Here is an 11,025-nt window from a genome sequence, read left to right as displayed (position 1 = left end):
ATTAGCAGGCAGATTCTCAACCACTGCGCCACCAGGGAAGCCCGTGTTATTTCTTATTGCTATTGTTCCACTATCTTTACAATAAAGTTTTTAGTTTATAGAAATCATTTTCTAAATCATTCCTATGCTTTTATGCTCATCAAATTCATTTCTAGTCAATAAATAATTGGCTGTTCTCAACAGGCAGTATTCTGAGACGCGCTCAGAAATATTTTGGCTCTGGTGCTCTGTGTCATGTGGGTCCCTCCCAAGTCTTTCTGAATTGTTCTGTGGCTCTGGGAATTAAGAAGCTCTTGTCCTGGTGGCCCGGTTGGGGGCATAAGCGTCTGCTTGTGTGCATCAGCCCATTTGGGTTGCCTTTCTGTGTGGCTAGAAACACAGTGCCTACCAGTGAATACCCCCGGGACGCAGACTGTCCTCTTTATCCAAATCTGATCTCCTGTCCTAGACAGTGTGTCCCTCCCCACGCCACCTCGTCATGGTAGCCAGCTCAGGACTGGGATATGGGCTCTGACTCTCATCCCATATGCTCACACAACCTGGATTTGTAGCAGAGGTAGACAAGTAAGTGGAGCCGAGACCAGGAGACTCAGGGTAGGGTTGGAGGGGTCCTATTCCTTTCCCTGTTGGCTGTAGGAGCAGCTGAGCATGGACTTACAACCATCACCTGGATTTTAAAGTCAGATTGCTTTCCAGTTAACAACAATAACAGAAGATATTTACTGAGTGCTTACTGTGTGTCAGACACTCACCGATGCAATGGAGCTAACTAGTGAAAAAACAGACAAAACCTCCTTCCCTCATGTACTTTATATACTCGTTGTGGAGACTCTCTCCAACCTGATGATGCCTTTCCAATTCCAATCAAAAAAGAAAATAGGGCTTCCCTGGTGGCGCAGTGGTTGAGAGTCCGCCTGCTGATGCAGGGGACACGGGTTCGTGCCCCGGTCTGGGAAGATCCCACATGCCGCAGAGCGGCTGGGCCCATGAGCCATGGCCGCTGAGCCTGCGCGTCCGGAGCCTGTGCTCCGCAGCGGGAGAGGCCACAACAGTGAGAGGCCCGCGTACCGCAAAAAAAAAAAAAAAGAAAAAGAAAAAGATAGGTCTTATTTCTCCAAAGAAGATAATACAGATTGCTAACAAACACATGAAAGGATGCTCAACATCATTAATCATTAGAGAAATGCAAATCAAAATTACAATGAGATATCATCTCACACAGGTCAGAATGGCCGTCATCAAAAAATCTACAAACAATAGAGAGAGTGGGTGGAGAGGGTGTGGAGAACATGGAACCCTCTTGCAATGTTGGTGGGAATGTAAATTGATACAGCCGCTATGGAGAACAGTATGGAGGTTCCTTAAAAAACTACAAATAGAACTACCATACGACCCAGCAATCCCACTACTGGGCATATACCCTGAGAAAACCATAATTCAAAAACAGTCATGTACCACAATGTTCATTGCAGCACTATTTACAATAGCCAAGTCATGGAAGCAACCTAAATGTCCATCAACAGATGAATGGATAAAGAAGATGTGGCACATATATACAATGGAATATTACTCAGCCATAAAAAGAAATGAAATTGAGTTATTTGTAGTGAGGTGGATGGACCTAGAGTCTGTCATACAGAGTGAAGTAAGTCAGAAAGAGCAAGACAAATACCGTATGCTAACACATATATATGGAATCTAAAAAAAAAAAAAATGTCATGAAGTACCTAGGGGTAAGACGGGAATAAAGACACAGACCTACTAGAGAATGGACTTGAGGACATGGGGAGGGGGAAGGGTAAGCTGTGACAAAGTGTGAGAGTGGCATGGACATATATACACTACCAAACGTAAGGTAGATAGCTAGTGGGAAGCAGCCGCATAGCACAGGGAGATCAGCTCGGTGCATGGTGACCACCTAGAGGGGTGGGATAGGGAGGGTGGGAGGGAGGGAGATCCAAGAGGGAAGAAATATGGGGATATATGTATGAGTATAGCTGATTCACTTTGTTATAAAGCAGAAACTAACACCCCGTTGTAAAGCAATTATACTGCAATAAAGATGTTAAAAAAAAAAAGATAGGTCCAGCCATGGATCAGTTTCCTTTGGTGAGGGTGCGTGTGTGTGTGCGTGTGTGTGTGTGTGTGAGAGAGAGAGAGAGAGAGAGAGAGAGAGGAGATATAACTAAGGATATGGAGAGTCGTTTTGTTTAGAGAATGTGGTCTGAAGTTATAACAATGCCTTAACAAATCTCCTGGCACTGGAATCCAAGCATTGATTTTCATTAAACTTTGGAGCTTTTGCAGTTCTCAGCAAGCTGAGGTCCGAGCTGGCAGAGCACGGCCCCGCTGGGTGCCCTAATAACCACAGCCCCTGAGTGCGTATATGGTCTTAGTGGCCAGGGGAGCCTCCTCCTCTTTGTCCCCACCGTGACTGTCATTGCTTCAGAAATTCCCCAAAATGACACTAAATGATGTGCAAACACACCAGAAGGATTGCTAATCTCTTTTCGAGGCTTCCTTAATGGTGCATTCGTACCCCTTGGAGCAAACTCAATTTCTCTCTGTGCACACTATTTCCACTTCTACAATTCTAGAAGAAATCATTTTGGCAAACTATTTTTTGACTTGGATGAGAGGTAATTTATACAATTGCTTACCTACTATGACAACAGGCAGCAACTCCAGTCACAGGACGATGGATGGCTATTCATCCTTCACAGCTGCGACACATAAATGGACCTGGAGCCTTTTACGAGGCTTGAAGCAGTGAAGTTGGGGGCTACTCCAGGCAAATCTTGTTTCTTTGGGGGTGGCAGGCAGTAGAAAAACAAAAGTCAGCTCTTTGGATATTCACCTTTACACTGATCACCACATCTTAAGAGAGCCTCAAAGGAGCCCAACAGAGAGGATAAAGCTTGAATGGTACAAATGTCAAATGCCACAGTGATGAAGGTGGGCGCTACCAGGTCATCCGTGCCAGGGATGTAGCTGTCGTCCTGATCTTGGAGGGTAATTAGGCAACTGAGTGATGAGACATGATTATTTTCCCCAATGGACCAGTCAGCCCACTCCTTCTCTCTCCTGAGGGAGCCTATGATCACCTCCAACAGAATCCCAAATCTGCTCAGAAAACGTTACTTTATACTTCAGACTCAGTAGGGAATTAACAAATATACATATATATACATACACATATGTACACACACACACACACACACACACACACACGCCCTTGAGTGCAGGATGAGCTCTTTTCTAGGTGGGTTTGTTCTACGCCATTGGTTTACAGCAACAGCTGCCCATTAGCATCCCCTGAGAAGCTTTTAAAATTCCCAGATGTCCAGGCCCACCCCAGACCAACTGGCTCACAAATGCTAGGAACAGGACCCACGAGCCAGTACTTTTCTGAGATCCCCAGATGTGCAGCCAAAGTTGAGAGTCAATGCTTTAAGCGGTTAAGGCTGATCGAGGCAATGGGTCTCTAACTTTAGTGCATCTTGGAATCATCTGGGGAGCTGGTTAAAATGCAGATTCATGAGTCTGGGTTTGTGACCTGAGATTCTGTATTTTTTAAAAGCTCTTGGGGACTTCTCTGGTGGTCCAGTGGTTAAGACTCCACGCTTCCAATGCAGAGGGCGCGAGTTCAATCCCTGGTTGGGGAACTAAGATCCCACATGCCACGTGGCGTGTCAGAAAAAAAATGATAAAAGATGTGGTTTACAATAAAAATCAAATAAAAGCCCTCTAGGTGATTCTGAGACTGGAGGTCCAGGGAACACATGTTGAGAACCCTAGCTAGAGAATTCTACCCCGGAGCTTGCATGTTTCCCACGCCTCTTTTATTGTTTAATTTCATATTGGTCCTCTCCCCTCATACAGATCCCCCTTTGCCAGTACATATGTGGGAGGTTATGGTCCTTGAGGGTAATCAGGCTGATAAATTTAGACACTTCACCTTGTCACTTTCAGAAGTACCAAGTCAATTGATCAAAGGGGTGCTTGAGGCCTGTGGTCGAGGGTGGAAGTGGGCAGAGCAGAAAGACAGGAAAAAGTCTGGCTTTAGTCTAGTAGGTGCTGGAGAGGGAATCCAGATTTGGAGTTGAGAAGTCGGTCTCTTAGTCATAGTTGGAAAGGTCAGCCTTGAAGCACCCCCCGCCATCCCCGCTATAGGTAGGATCTACTCAACCTGGGCCTACACAAAGACATCCAGATCAAGGGGGCTGACTGTGCCTCCTGAGTTGGTCCAAGCTGTATCTGGCTCTGCCCCAAGCCCCTCCTCCCTGCAGCCCCTACCAGGGCAGTACTGCTTCCTTGCCCAGACTATGTTTTGCTGACCTCCAGAGAAAAGTCTGAGTGTGGCTGCTGCTGAATTTCTATAAGATAAGGGGAAAGGGATGGAGTGGGAGGAAGCATAGCCACAAGAAAGAGATCCAAAGTGAATCTCCTAGTTGACTATGCTTGGTTAGATAGTTGTCTATTCTGTGTACTTTACTGACAGCCTTGGATGTCAGGTATTAAGCACATTGGTACATGGGAAAGAGCATGGATTTTGCAGTTAGACTAGGGCTCCAATCCCATCTCTGCCTCTTAAGTTCTCACTTCATTCATTCATTCTACAAATATTTATTGACCCCTATAACATGCCAGGGAGAATGTTAACTGCTGGGAACATGACAAAGTAACCGTCCGCCCACATGGAGCTTACATTCTAAAAGAGAATAAATGTACATTAAGTCAAGTGGAACAAGTTCTTTTTTTGTTTTGTTTTGTTTTGCAGTACACGGGCCTCTCACTGCTGTGGCCTCTCCCGTTGGCGGAGCACAGGCTCCGGACATGCAGGCTCAGCGGCCATGGCTCTCGGATCTTCCCGGACCGGGGCACGAACCCGTGTCCCCTGCATCGGCAGGTGGACTCTCAACTACTGCGCCACCAGGGAAGCCCCTGGAAAAAGTTCTAAGGAAAAACTCAAGCAGGGTGGGTGGATGGGGAATTTGGGGGCTGGGGCATTGAGTAGTCAGGGGAAGCCTGACATAGAAAGTGTCATCTTAGCAGAGACCTGAAAGCTTGAGAGAGTGAAAATGAGTCATGGGGATATTTGAGCTTTCCAGGCAGAGAGAAGGGCAAGTGCAAAGACCCTGAGGCTGGAGAGTGCCTAATATGTTTGGGGAACAGGAAGGAGGCTTTACTGCTTTCGTGAACCCAGATGTTTGTTTAAAGGGACACGTGGCTGTCAATAACTGTAGGTTTATTTGAAAGTCCTGAAGACTGAAGGTCATGGAGAAGAAAGCTAACTGTGAGGTTTGATGATTCTTTTCTTTAAGTTTATTTTATTCAAGTATAGTCAGTTTACACTGTTGTGTTCATTTCTGCTGTACAGCAAAGTTATTCAGTTATACATATATATACATTCTTTTTATATTCTTCTCCATTATGGCTTATCACAGGATATTGAATATAGTTCCCTGTGCTGTACAGTAGGATCTTGTTGGTTTGAAGTCTGATGATTCTTTGCGGATCCTCCAATCCCTGTCATACTGCTCTTTTCCTGTGCCATGGACTTTTAGGTCATGCCTGCCTTTGCTGTACGCGTTTAGCCTGGAGTACGCAGGGAAGGTGGCAGGGCAGGGGGTGGTGGAGAGCCTTCCCTCGGCTCTCAGTGTGAGGCTAAGGACCCAAATGAATGTGCTGGATTTCTATGGATCAGTGAAGTTCTCTTCTTCATCCTGCCAACTCAGTAAGCATTCATAACTTCCTTGCTTTAGGTATAACTCTACTAAATTCTGAGAAAGATATAAATAATTCTAAGACAATAGGCCCATCCATCTTGAAGCCTTTTTGGAAACATTTGGGATAAATCATAATTTTTTAGACCTATACAATCCCAGTCTTTAAGGACTAAATGGCATGAGAAGACACATATATATGAACAGCTAATGAAATAGCGATTAGTGTTAATATCAGCCCTAGACAATTGTAGTAGAAACAGCACAATGCAGTGCATGATGATGTGCTAGATACGTCGTTCAGCTGATGAAAACTATAGCAGTTGGTAAGGGGAAGCTTCCCGGAAGTAGAGAGGGTCAGACTGAGCCTTGAAATATATGCAAGGGCAGAGAGGAAGAAGGAAGGAACAAGAGAGCAAACTGTTAACCTTTTGGAAATGATCACTCCTGGAAAAATGTAGTCTAAGTCAGTCATGCTGGCCAGCCCCACCGTCTCTGCCGTTATGATGCATGGTCTAGAGCTGTCATAACTTTTGTAATACTTCCGCTCTCTAAAATCTTAAGTGTTTTTGCATTCCATGTAATAAGTGAACTCTAATCCTCAAAATAATAGTATCTGCAATTTCCTGAGAAGCTGGGCCTAAGGTAACATTGGTCTCAGTCCTAATTTGCTCCTAGTTTATGCAAAGGATTCCAACTTGCCATAGGAAGATGGATGGCCTTTTCCAACTTGGCTTTGAAGGTGTAGGTGACTTAGAGCATCGTTTTCAAGTTTGAGCAGAAACATATCTACAAAGGCCCAGACACCTAGGCCAGATGGCTTTGGTTGGCTTGATGAAGTTGTTTTTCTTGTGGAATTCCAAGCTGAGTGGGTGCAGTGGCTGTACCGGTGAGCTCAGCCCTGGCTGCTTTGCCACAGGGAAAACTGCAATCCAGTCTCTTGGACGAGGCTGGATCTTTGCTTTTAATTACAACAACACACTGAGAATCGACAGGATTCTTACGTTCTTATGTTAACCCATCCCATTCCTTTCATTTCCTTCCTAGTTCTTTTCCCTAGAAGATACTTTTAGAAATCCAAGTTCTTGGGATGGTACCTAGGATAATGAAGTCCACAGAGTAGCGATGGCTCATCTGTATTAGTACTGTTACTATTTGTGCCCTTTGGTTTTTTTTTTTTTTTAAAGAAGATGTTGGGGGTAGGAGTTTATTAATTTATTTATTTTTGCTGTGTTGCGTCTTTGTTTCTGTGTGAGGGCTTTCTCTAGTTGTTGCAAGCGGGGGCCACTCTTCATCGTGGTGCGCGGGCCTGTCACTGCTGCGGCCTCTCTTGTTGCGGAGCACAGGCTCCAGACACGCAGTCTCAGTAGTTGTGGCGCACGGGCCTAGTTGCTCTGCGGCATGTGGGATCCTCCCAGACCAGGGCTCGAACCCGTGTCCCCTGCATTAGCAGGCAGATTCTCAACCACTGCGCCACCAGGGAAGACCCCTTTGGTTTTTTTTTTTAATTTTTATTGAAGTATAGTTGGTTTACAGTGTTGTGTTACTTTCAGGTGTACGGCAAAGTGATTCAGTTATACATACATCTATATCTATTTTTTTCAGATCTTTTTCCCTTATAGGTTATTACAAAATATTGAGTAGAGTTAGTTCCCTGTGCTATACAGTAGGTCCTCGTTGGTTATCTATTTTATATATAGTGGTGTGTATGTGCGCTTTTGGTTCTGAACTACCTAATCTGGGCGAGGAAGCCAGGGTCTATTGATGACTCCCAAAGGTGGAAGTCATAAGGCCCAGCGGTGGGGAGTTTAGTCATGTTAATAACACTAAGGATAGTTACCGTTTACTGAATGCTTACATGGTGCCAGGCTATCTGCTAATCGGATCTTTCCAGCAACTCTGTGAAGTAGGTACCATTATTATCCCCTTTTTATAAATGGGGAAACTGAAGGTCAGGGAGGCTAGGTGACTTGCCCAAGTTCTTATAGCTAGTGAGCCACAGTGCTTCTAGAGGTTGGTCAGGTTTGGGATCTGAGCCCTAGCTTGGTCTTTCTAATTTACATAACAGCTTCATCCCCTTTTCTGCAAAATCATATGATAAAGCCCCTACCTCACAAAGTGGCTGTGAGGATGGAATTAGAGAACAGCCACGCAGTGTCTCATGGGGCCTGGCAGATAGTAAGTGCTTAGTAAATGGTAGCTGCTATTATTAGGAACCTGATCCCCAGGTTTGGAGACTGAGCGCTACAATCGTCTCGATGCTGAATCCCGTGCAGGTGTCACCTAGCTGCCAGCATGCACATCTGTTTCCATCTCCCTCATCTGATCAAGCATGGTGCATGCTCCAGTGCTAATGCCGGAATGCGTGCCAATTCTATTAGCTTGTGTAAATAGGGTGAGGAGCGCTGAACAATTTAAGGCATTCGTGTAATATTCCTATCAGAATTTGTTGTGTATTTGCAAACTGGTCCTATGGGAACATCGTTTCTTCAGAAATCCAGTGGTTAATGCAAAAGACACTGGGCTCTAAAGTGCATTTGGTGATTCATATTGCAGGCGAGAAAAGTCCCCTGCAATGAGACATAAACACCTTTCCATATGAGTTTGGTTCCTTTGAAGGGCAGCTCCTGGCCCCCAGAATATTAAGGCCTCTGTCTCACTCCATCAGGAGAAACGCGTTCTGTGGCACGTTTGCCCAGTGTGAAGGGGGAGTGTGTTCCTGGTATGTAAAGAATAGGGTGTGGAACCCGGTGGGCAGTGGGCAGCCCCAAGGCTGGGGGAGGAGGCCTGGGCTGCATCTTGAGGATGAAGTTCCTCCTTGGTCTATTAGAGGGCGATTATGCGAAGTATCCAAAGAATGACTTTGATTAAGGGTAAATAAAACAAAAGAAAAGGCTGTTCTAGTCTGTTAGCTAATGGCAGGTAATCTCTTAAGGGTGTTATGGACTGAATGTCTGTGTCCTCTCAAAATTCATACGCTGAAGCCCTCACCCCCACTCTAACATTCCTATTGGAATTTGGAGGTGGGGCCTTTGGGGCTAAGTAGATGGCACTTGTTTCCAGATCCATGCACTACAACGGAGAGTAACGCAAAGTCTAGTACCTGGAAAACTGAATGAAGACTCATGATCATAGCTTCTCCTCCAGCATTGAGATTTCACCTGACAAAAAATCATGGGAGAAATGCATGACACTGGGCCAAGCAGACTGAATCAGTAAAACCTTCCATTATTGACCTCCCCTTCCTTCTTGCTTTCTCCTCTCGACGGGTCGGATACATCTTCCTAGAACACTTCATTTACCAAATCACTCTTCTGTTCGAGAGCTTTCAGTGGCTCCCTGTGGCCTCTAGTGCCAAGTCCAAACACTTCAGCCTGTCTCGCTTTCACAGCTGCACTCCCCACCTCACCAACGAACTGCAATTCATTCATTTTTTCATCCCATACATCTTTATTGGGTACCTCCTCCTGTGTGTCAGGCGCTGGGCGCGTTGCTGAGGACAGGCCTGTGAAGCAGTCAGGTGCCCTTCCAGATCCGCTGCTTTAGTCAAGCTCTTCTGCTTCCTGTCCTTCACTCATCCTGCCGCTGCCTCTGTCCACACTCCTGCTCCGCTGCGGAGACCTCTTCCCTTCTCCTCTCCGCCAGTGTACGCTTCTTACCACCTCTAAAACCTCTACTAAAATGCAAACTTCTGGGCTTCCCTGGTGGCGCACTGGTTGAGTGTCCGCCTGCCGATGCAGGGGACGTGGGTTCGTGCCCCGGTCCGGGAAGATCCCACATGCCGCGGAGAGGCTGGGCCCGTGAGCCATGGCCGCTGAGCCTGCGCGTCTGGAGCCTGTGCTCCGCAGCGGGAGAGGCCACAACAGTGAGAGGCCCGCATACCGCAAAAAGAAAAAAAAAAAAAAAAAAGCAAACTTCCCACACGTGCCCCACACGTAGAAGTGGCAAGCAGGAGCCCAGGAGGGTCTGCCTTGCACAGAAGGCTGGAAGATCTGTAGTCAGACACCATCTGTCTAAAGCCTTTGTATGCGAGCAAAAGAAAAACTTCCAAAGAATTCACATGCGCTGATTGATTTCGTAAAGGGTCATACAGTGGGGACGAGAATCCCAGCTGCCGGCTAGAACAATCCCTGAAGGTGATACACAGAAAATACAGTAAAACTTTTGTTATCTTGAATTTTGTGTGTGTCTTGGCAGGGGGGCAGGAAAGTAGGGATATTCAGGTTACATTGATTAACCTAAACTTTAGCCGTCTTTGGTATGCCCTATTAGTGGCATGAATTAGTTTGGAATAAGTGGGTAAGTCCTATTAATATAATCACATTTAGACTCCGTGATAGAAATGTAAATCTGAAATGAAAACAGCAGCCCATGATATCCATTCAGCTAATTATGTACTGAGTAGCTACTGTATGGCAGCCAAGCCTGTCCCTAACATATATGGGGCCCAGGGCAAAGGTACAAAGGGAGTCCCACATACCATATGGCTAAAGATTTCCAAGTAATAAATTAAGCTAACACTGTTTCATAAGATGTGTTGTGTCCTCCTACCTTGACAAATGAAGCAGATCTTCATAACGATCTGGAAGCTTAGGGTCAAGTTTAAAATTCTTGGATGCTTCAGCGTTTCATGCCAAACGTGATGGCCCCAAAAAGTCAGTTGCAGGTCCCCAGTCCCCAGCCTGGCCTCCTGGTCCCCTTCCCCCCACTGCATCTCTGTTCTGTACCACGAGGGCCTCACACATGCGGGTGGATGCCCTGGTCCTCCTGTCCAAGGATGTTGCACACTGGTGGGGTGTTCTACTCCTAGGAGGATGGACTGGGAACAGTGGCCTGCACAGGCCCTGGGAGCAGGCACAAGGCCGTTCAGGCAGGAAATTCCCGGGGCCTGGGTATCCACAGTATGGACTAGAAGGGAAGGGCATGGACTCTGGTTGGGCATATTTCTTTGGTCCAGTGGATTCCTGTTCCTGGGAGAACAGCCAGAGGAGGGCAAGAGTGAGGTTTCTAAAGTATGGGGCCAGGTATCTGCCATGTACTGGGGATAAGATGATTAAAATATGCTCCCTCCCCTCCAAGAACTTATAACCTGGTGAAACAGACATACAGGTACATAGCCCACTCTAATGCAGTGGGATAAATAAATGCTCTCTTTGCTGAAATCCAGAGCACAGAATGATGGATCTGAGGAATGGCAAATAGACAAAGATATTTACTCTTTGAATTAAAAGATACAGTCATACTTCAGATTTCCATTTTATCAGTGCCTTTTTCAATCTGTGGTCCATAATTTCCTATT

Source organism: Globicephala melas, chromosome X (assembly GCF_963455315.2).
Source record: "Globicephala melas chromosome X, mGloMel1.2, whole genome shotgun sequence".
NCBI lineage: Eukaryota > Metazoa > Chordata > Mammalia > Artiodactyla > Delphinidae > Globicephala > Globicephala melas.
This window is presented reverse-complemented; position numbering follows the sequence as displayed.